General features: G+C 35.3%; 1 non-coding gene across 1 annotated transcript; it reads right to left on the bottom strand.

Moving 5' to 3' along the window:
• Nucleotides 1-6,455: 6,455 nt before the first annotated feature.
• Nucleotides 6,456-6,562, bottom strand: LOC119528243. Its single transcript, XR_005215564.1, has one exon. It is a non-coding gene; the product is annotated as a U6 spliceosomal RNA (small nuclear RNA).
• Between the last annotated feature and the right edge of the window lie 3,270 nt (nucleotides 6,563-9,832).

Here is a 9,832-nt window from a genome sequence, read left to right as displayed (position 1 = left end):
AGAAATAAGAATTTTGGAATGGGTTGATCGCATATCACCTCTTACCCTACTCCCACAAAGTACTCCAGGAGGAACCAGGGCACATTTCCTTCACCAAAACCTCTTGCAAAAAGAATTGATAAAGGGAACACCAGCAACCTTGTAAAGCTTGCCATGGCTTCCTCTGCAGCCTGGGAATAACCCTAGGAGAGGAAATCATCGAAATGGACTCCCTGATTCCAATTAGGATGCTGCATGGTAGAAGTCTGCAGTGGTAGTTGTCATGTTGTTAACCAGTGATCAGAATATTTTAATCTGCAGAGATCTTTGACAGTGGCTAAATGACCAGTGTCTCTACATCTGAAATAACTAAAATATTGTCTGTTCTATATAATATGAAAAACTCTAAGTCTGGTGACTAGGGGCCTGATTTGAATCCTTACAATGGAGAGTCACTCTCACTCAATTCTCAGACCTTTGGAACCAAGAGATCCAGGCTCAAAATAGTCCTGAAAGCACAAAACACTCGCATGAGCAAGTGCCTTAGGCTTCTACTCTCCTTACTCTATGGCACTGGCACCTTCCTCCACCCAAATCAATGGCGTCATGGGAAGTTTTGCATGACCAATTTAACCAAAGAAGAAAAATTTCGAACCTCGTTTACAAATAGTTCCACAGGGCACTCTGGCACCCACCAGTGTGGACTGATGCAGCATTAGAGCCTCACTCAGGAGTAGCCATGAAGGACAATGGGGAAAGGCAGTCTACCCAGTGGGCAGAACTTTGATTAGTATATCTGGTTGTCTCTCCTGCCTGGAAGGACAGATGGGCAGAAATATGCATTGACACCAGTTCATGGGGAGTAGATAATGATTTAGCTTGATGTGAGAGATTTGGAAAGAATGAGATTTGAATATTGCTAATAATGTCTGGGTAAGAGATGGGTAACTAAATCTATCAGAATTGGGACAGATCCTGAAGACATTTATATGCTATGGGAATGCCCATAAAAGAGCAATTATACAGAAGGATCTCAATAATCATATGGAAAAGATGATATGCTCAATAGATGTCATTCATCCTCTTTCCCAACCCACCCAAGTGCTTGCTCAGTAGACTCCTGTATGAAGTAGTCATAATGACAAGGATAGATACAAGGCATGGAATCAACAACATTTGATTCCCATAAACCTATGAATTAAGGTGCTGAAAGTAAGAAAATCTTTGCCCTCTCTATGATGGAAGTGCTCTAATATAATCAATCTGCCACTGGTGGAAATAGTATATCAGGAACTCTGAGTTGGTTTCTACTGTTGCCAAGTTAGGCACTCAATAATGGTGTTAGATAAAGCTTGATGAAGGGAAGCCAATGTTGTTGAGCAGTACACCAATAATGGGGGAAGGAAGAACTAAGTATGGAATCCAGAGGGTCCTCTTCAGTGCCACTTAGGATTCCCATGACCAACAGTATAAGTTATTGCAGTAACCCGGTAAAGGACCACATAAAGGAAGGACCCTAATACTCAGACTCCTTAGGATTGAAGGTTTGTGTTACTTCTGTTGCTGAGGCAATAACAGAAAGCAAAGAGAATGCAGAATGGGTAGCAAAAGAAGGAAGCTGTGAATAGCAACTACGACCAATATGAGGACAACAGCAGCCATCCATACTTACTTCCTTTTTCCTTCTGCATGTGCATATTCTAACTAGGCTCCCCTCCCCCCATTCTTTTTTTTCTAATTCTTTATAAAGAGTACTGGTGGATGGTTAATTTATTGATTTAGCCATCAGTTGCAGGCTATGTAAATGAAATTGTGACTAAACTAGAAAAAAAAATATCACCCTGAGAAGTATATAAGGACTGGTGAGTCTTTGGGAGTCTGCACTTTGGAAGGAGAGTGAGGGTGTCTTTGTGTAAAGAACAGTTGCTTCATTGTAGGCAGAGGCATTGTATTATTGTTGTTGTTTAGAAGTTTAAACTGGGTTTTAAGGATGTATGTGGCTGCTGATTAACCAAAGGGGTAAACTATGCCAGATACTTTGTGTTGGTAGTCAGCATCATTCTCGCCATTCTATGCCGTCTCTAAATCACAGGGGCTAGAAATTTGAAAACTGCATTTTCCAATACTGTAATGCTATCTGGGTGCTATCTGGGTTACTTTCACCAAGTAGGAGACATAAATGACAGAAAGAAAGTAAAAATATTGTTCTACTCTCTTCTGGCCTCCATTGTTTATGACAAGAACTCAGTGTAAATTCAATTGTTATTCCCCTAACTATAATGTGTCATTATTTCCCAGATGCTTTCAAGATTTTCTCTTTATCTTTGGTTTTCAGCAGCTTGATGATTAAAGCCTAGAATGGCTTTAATTTTATTTATCTTGCTTGAGATTCCCTGAAATTCTGGAATATATATATTAAATTCTTGAAAATATATATATATATATGTTTTTCACCTAATTGGGGAAATTTAGGGTCATTATTTTTAAAAAAAAATGCCTCATATTCTCTCTTTCCTCATCTTCTAAAAACTCTGCTTACACATATCTTAGACCTTTTGATATTGTCCCGTAAATCCCTGGGGCTCTGGGTTTTTGTTTTGTTTTGTTTTTTCCATTATTTTTCCTATACATTCTTCAGATCATTTCAAGTTCACCAACTCTACTCTGTCATTTCTCTTCTTTTAAGCCCTTCCAGTCATTTCTTCAAAAATGTTGTATTTTTTAATTCTTGGATTTCTATTTGCTTCTTTTTAATATACTTTCTATTTTTCTGTGAAATTTTTTTCTCTTTTCATTCATGATGAGCATAGTTTCCTTTACCACCGAGCATAATTATTAAGATTTGCTAAAACACTTGTCTGCTAAGAACAACATCTGGTCATCTTGTAGTTAGTTTTTCTGGAACATTTTCCTGTTTCTTCATATATTGCATAACTTGGGATTATATCTTGGACACTGTGAATATTATGTTGTAGAGACTGTAGGTTTTGTTATAGACCTCTGAGGAATGTCGATTTTTTGCTGTTTTTGTTTTAGCAGAAAATTAACTTGATTGGGCTTAAACTGAAAACTCTATCCCTTGTCAGTAGCCTCAATCTCAGTTAAATTATTTTGTCCTTAGCCAAACTGCATGGAGTCTGGCCCACATGGAACAGAGTTTACACACAGAATTTAAAGATCACCCTTTCAGGTTCTTTTCTTTCCAGGATTCCTCCATCACTTTCCAGTGGCTGTGGTTTTATAATTCTCAAAAATTATAACATTAAAATAGGAACAGAACTGATGCTGAATCCTATTTCATTGTAACACTTAGTCATCCACAAAGACAACTATCTAAGAGATACAACTTCAGTGACATTTTACTTTTATGTTTTTTAGGTATCTATCTGAATAATTTATAGATTTATCTTTTTTCAATTGTTCACTAATAATAATTATAAAAATTACTCAATACAGAAGAAAATTTTTAAAACTTAAGAGACATGGAAAACTAAACTTTCAATTTATATGAATTTTTTGTTTCAGAGACATATTATAGGGTGATCATAAAAGACTTTCAAAGCATAAAATTATATCACACAGGATACAATTCTGAGAAGCAGCTGGAATGGAATTATAATTCCAAGGAGAAATAAGAACAATGTAAAATTCTGACTGTCAAAGACAACCTGCTCATGTAATTTTTTTTTTTACATGATTCTAGTCTCTGATCTAAATTCTAAGAGCACTTTTATTGAGGCACAATTTATATATAGTAAATACATGTATATTAAGTATACAACTCAATACATTTTGACAAATTGTTTAACAGGGTAACTATCGTGCAATCGAGAGAACACTCCCACTAACTTCACCACTCCTCCCCGTCAAGGCAACCACTATTCTTATTTCATCACCACAGGTTGATTTTGCCTGTTCCTGAATTTTATACATAAGGAATCATAAAATTCACACCCTTTTGTGTCTGGCATCTTTCACTTAAAATTATGTTTGAAAGATTTATCCATGTAGTTTTGTGTACCAGTAGTTCATCCTTTTTTATTCAATGAATATATTCTGGCTGTTTATTCATTCTTGAATTGATGAATATTTGTGTTTTTTCTATATTAGGGCTATTATGAATAAAGCAGACATAACCATTCTTACACAAATCTTCTGCAAACATATGCATTCATAAGACTTGGATATATTCCTATATCCAAGTTAAACTGCTAGATCATAAGTAAAGTAAATGTTAACTTTCTTAGAAACTGTCCAAGAGTTTTCTAAAATGGTTACGTGTTGTTAAATGCTACACTCCCACCAGCAATATAAGCGAATTACCAGTTGTCCAATATCCCTCAAACACTCACTTATCTTTTTAATTTTAGCTACTTTTGTGGTAATTCCTTGCAGTTTTAATTTGGATTTTTCTGATTACTAATACTTTTGATCACCATTTCCTGTGCTTGTAGGGCATTCAGATGTCTTCTTTTATGAAATTCCTATTCAAGTCTTTTGCCCCTTTTTAAGTGTGTTAATTGTCTTTTATGATTGGTTAATAGGAATTCTTTATATATTCTAATTGAGTTCAGATTGTCACATATATAGATTGCAAATGATGAGCAGATGTTTTATATGATTATTTATGAAATCCAATTTATCATTTCTTTCTAAGAAATCTTTGCATAAAGCAAGATTGTGAAAATATTCTTCTAATTTTTTTTATGGAAGCTTTATAGTTTTACTATTCATAATTATATTTGTGACCCCATTACAAATTAGATTTTGTGTATGTTGTAATGTAGAGGGCAAAGTCAATATTTTCTCACACAGATATCCAATTTGCCAGAACTATTTTCTGAAATGACATTTCTTTTCCCATTGATAACATCAGTGCCATTGTAAAAAAAATTAATTTACCATATGTCTGCAGGTCTATTTTGGGACTCTATTCTGTCCCATTAATCTATTTGGCCTCGGGTTGTGGCACTACTACTTAATTTAATAACTATAGCCTTATTGTAAGATCTCCAACCATACTATTTTTTTCCAAGATTGTCTTAGTTTTTCTAGCAACTCTCCACTGGATTCAAGAAGCTCAGCAAATCTCAAGAAGAATCAATCCAGAAATATTTTCAAATAACAAGCTTTTGACTTCATTGATTCTGCTTTTGACTTTAAATGTTACTTTTCTACTTCTTTCTTTGGTTTAATGTGATCTTCTTTTACCATCTTCTGCAAATGGAAGTTTAGTTCTTTGCTTTTAAAATTCCTTTTCTAAAATAGATATTTGAAACTATAAATTTCCTTCTAAAAATGTTTTAACTACAATGCCTTACTCCTGCAATTTTGATATGTTGTGTTTTCATTAACATTTGTGTATCATTCTGCCCAAAATATTTTAATTATCTATTGTGATGTCTTATTTGATCCATGAGGTTTTTTGAAGTATGCTGTTTAGTTTCCTCATATTTTGTTTCGTGATTTTCTGTTTATCTTTTTAATTTTCATTTCTAGTTTAACTCCACTGTGGTCAGAGACATACTTTGTATTATTTCAATCATTTTAAATTTGCCAAGACTTATTTTAGGGCCCAGTATGTGGTCTATTTCAGCAGAAATCAATGAAATAGAAAACATGCACAACAAAGAAAATGAATGGTACCTGAAGTTTTGCCTTTGAAATATTTTTAAATTCAGTTTTATTGAAATATGTTCACATACCATACAATCATCCATGGTGTACAATCAACTGTTCATGGTACCATCATATAGTTGTGCATTCACCACACCAATCTATTTTTGAACATTTTCCTTGTACCAGAAAGTATAAAAATAAAAATAAAAAATAAAAGTAAAAAAAAACACCCAAATCATCCCCCCCATCCCACACTATTTTTCATTTAGTTTTTGTCCCCATTTTTCTACTCATCCATCCATACACTGGATAAAGGGAGTGTGCTCCACAAGGTTTTCACAATCACACTGTCACCGCTTGTAAGCTACATAGTTACACAATCGTCTTCAAGAGTCAAGGCTACTGGGTTGCAGTTTGATAGTTTCAGGTATTTACTTCTAGCTATTCCAATACATTAAAACCTAAGAAGGGTTATCTGTATAGTGTGTACGAATGCCCACCCAAGTGACCTTGACTCCGTTTAAAATCTCTCAGCCACTGAAACCTTATCTTGCTTCATTTTGCATCCTCCTCTTGGTCAAGACGATGTTTTCATTCCCACAATGCTGGGTCCAGATTCATCCTCTGGAGTCATATCCTGCATTGCCAGGGGGGTTTACACCCCTGGGAGTCAGGACCCACATAGTGGGAAGGGCAGTGAGCTCATCCTCCGAGCTGGACTAGCTAGAGAGAGAAGGCCACATCTGAGCAACAAAGAGGTACTCAGGGAGACTCTTAGGCACAATTGCAAGCAGGTTTAGCCTCTCCTTTGCCGTAATGAGCTCCATAAGTGCTAGCCCCAAGATAGAGGGCTTGGCAAAAATATGGAACACTTCACGAATTTGCATACCATCCTTGCACAGGGGCCATGCTAAACTTTTCTGTATTGTTCCAATTTTAGTATATGTGCCACCGAAGCAAGCACCGTTGAAAATATTTTTGCACTCATTCTTCTTGGGGTTTGTTGAACTTCTTGGATCCAATGGAAAGTTTGAAGAGTTCTATGTGCACTCAAAATGAGTGTTTATTCTGTAATTGTTGAGTATAGTCTTATATATCAACTAGATGAGTTTAGTTAATTGCATTGTTCAAATCTCTAAAATTGTGGATTTCTCTATTTCTCCTTTCAGATCTGATTTTTGCTTCTTGTAGTTAGAAACTATGTTATTAGGTGTATAAATATATTTTTAGAGATAGTGCCAAATTTATTTTAAAAGAGTTAAATTTTTAGAGGACTTGTTAATTAATATAAAGTTTTTTAATTGTTTTTTTAAACTTTTATTCTAGTAACAAATATACAACTTAAAGTTTCCCCTTTTAACCACATTCAAATATATAATTCAGTGCTGTTATTTACATTCTCAATGTTGTGCCACCATCATTTTTAGTAGAACCTATATTATTTGAAGTGAATTTTTAAAGCTCTATTGAGATATTACTCACATACCATAAAATTAATATAGTACATTTGTGCCAGTTTGGATAGATTATGTCCCCCAAGAAAAAGCCATGATCTTTGATCCAGTCTTGTGGGATATTGGGATTAGGTTGTTTCCATGGAGATGTGACACACCCAACTGTGCATGATAACTTTGAGTAGACTATTTCCATAGAGGTGTGGCCCCACCCATTCAGCATGAGTATTGATTAGTTTACTGGAGCCCCATAAGAGCTCAGACAAAAGGAGCTGAGACAGACATTTTGGAGACAGCCATTGAAAGCAGAGTTTTGCTTATGCTTTGGAGATACTAGCCCAGAGTTTGCCCAAGAAGCTAAGCCCAGAGACAGTTTGGAGAATGCCATTTTGAAACTGCAACCTGGGAGCAAGCAAATGCCAGCCACATGCCTAATGAGCTAACAGAGGTTTTCCGTACACCAATGGCCTTTCTTCAGTGAACATATACTCATGCTTTTGCCTTGGTTTGGACACTTCTATGACTGCAGAACTGTAAATTTGTAACAAAATAAAACACCTTTATAAAAGCCAATCCATTTCTGGTATTTTGCATAATGGCAGCATTAGCAAACCGGAACAACATTTAAAGAGCACAATTCAATGATTTTTAGTAAATTTACAGAGCTGTGCAATCATCACAACAATTCAATTTTATCAATATTTCCATTGCTCCCCAAAATTCCTTATTCCCAATTGTACTCAATTCTCATTCCCACTGCCAGCCAGGCAATCATTAATGCACTGTCTGTGTCTATGGATTTGCCTATTTTGGATAGTTCATATAAATAGAACCATACAATATGTAGCTTTTTGTGTCTGGCTTCTTTCACATAGCATAATATTTTCAAGGTTCATCCAAGTTATAGCATATGTCATTACTTCATTAATTGTTCCATTACATGAATATACCATATTTTACTTATCCATTCATTAGTTAGTGGACATTTGGGTTGTTTCCACTTTGAAGCTAGTATGGATAGTGCTTCTATGAACATTCATAAACAAGTTTTCACATGGACACGTTTTCATTTCTTTGGGGAATATGCCTAGGAGTGGAAATTCTGGGTCACATTCTTTTGAAGATTTGCCGGGCTGTTTTCCAAAGAAGCTGTACCACTTTACATTCCCACCAACCGTGCATGAAGGTTCCAGTTTCTCCACATCTTTTCCAACATTTGCTATTATCTGTCTTTTTATTATAGCTACCCTAGTGGGTGTGAAGTGGTACCACATTGTGGTTTTGTTCTGCTTTTCTGAGATGGCTAAGGATGTTGTCTTAATCTCCCACCTGCTAAAACAAATACCATAAAATGGGTTGGCTTAACAATAGGAATTTATTGGTTCATGGTGTCAGGGGCTAGAAGGCTTGCTTTCTCCCAGGGGCATTATCTTCATGCTGGTCAGCAAACTTTGGGGTTCCCTGGTTTTTCTATCACATGGCAATGCTCATGGCAGTTTCTTCTTTCTCTTCCAAGTTTCATTGACCTATAGCTTCTGGCTGCTCACCATGGCTTCTACTTCTGTGTCCAATATCTTTTGCTTATAAGACGTCATAAGGCCCACCCTCATTCAGTTTGGGCACACCTTGAATAATAGCATATTCAAAAGTCTTATTTATAAATGGGTTCACACTCACAGAACCAGGGGTTGGGACCTGAACAAGGCTTCTGTGGGGAACATGATTCAATCCTCAACAGATATTGAGCATTTTTTCATGTGCTTACTATCATTTGTATATCTTTTTTGCAGAAATGTCTGCTCAGATTCTTTGCCCACTTTGAAAATATGATTATTCATCTTCTCATTTTTGAGTTGTATGAGTTCTGTATCTGGTCTAAATATAAGTCCCTTATCAGAAGTGTAATTTGCAAATATTTTCTTCCATTCTGTGTATTGTCTTTTCACTTTCTTGATGGGATCCTTTGAAGCACAAAAATTTTTAAATTTTATAAAGTCCCATTTATTTTTTCTTTTGTCATGTGCGCTATTGGTGCCACATTAAGAAACCATTGCCTAACTCAAGGATATGAAAATTGACTCCTGTGTTTTTTCTAAGATTCTTGTAGTTTTAACTCTTATAGCTAGGTCTATGGTCCATTTGGAGTTACTTTTTGTGTTTGGGGTGAGGAAGGGGTCCAACTTCATTCTTTTGTATGTGAATATTCTGTTGTCTCAACAACATTTGTAGAAAAGACTATTCTTTATCCATTGAATATCAAAAGTCAATTGACCAAAAAATGTATGGGTTTATTTCTGAAATCTTAATTCTATTCCATTTCATTATCTATATGTCTGTCCTTATGCAAGTACCACACTCTTCTTTATGGTAACTTTTTTGTAAGTTTGGAAATCAGAAAGTGTGAGTCTTTCAACTTTGTTCTTTGTCAAGATTGTCTTGGCTATTTTGTTTCCTTTGTCTTTCCATATGAAATTTAGTATCAGCCTGTCAATTTCTGGGGGGAAACAGTTACCTACGATTTTAGTAGGGCTTGCATTGACTCTCCAGAGTATTTGGGGGGATTATTACCATCTTAGAAATATTAAGTTTTCTAATCCATGAGCCTGGAATACCTTTCTGTTTATTTACATCTTTAATTTCTTTCAGCAATGTTTTGTAGTTTTCAGAGTACAAGTCTTGTACTTTTGTTAAATGTATTCCTAAGAGTTTTTTTCTTTTTAATGCTATCATGAATAGAATTGTTTACTTAATTTCATTTTGAATTATTTATTGCTAGGGTA

This window comes from Choloepus didactylus, chromosome 2 (genome assembly GCF_015220235.1).
Source record: "Choloepus didactylus isolate mChoDid1 chromosome 2, mChoDid1.pri, whole genome shotgun sequence".
Classification (NCBI taxonomy): domain Eukaryota; kingdom Metazoa; phylum Chordata; class Mammalia; order Pilosa; family Megalonychidae; genus Choloepus; species Choloepus didactylus.
Note: the sequence above shows the minus strand (reverse complement) of the source record. Positions and strands in the feature narration are given on the sequence as shown.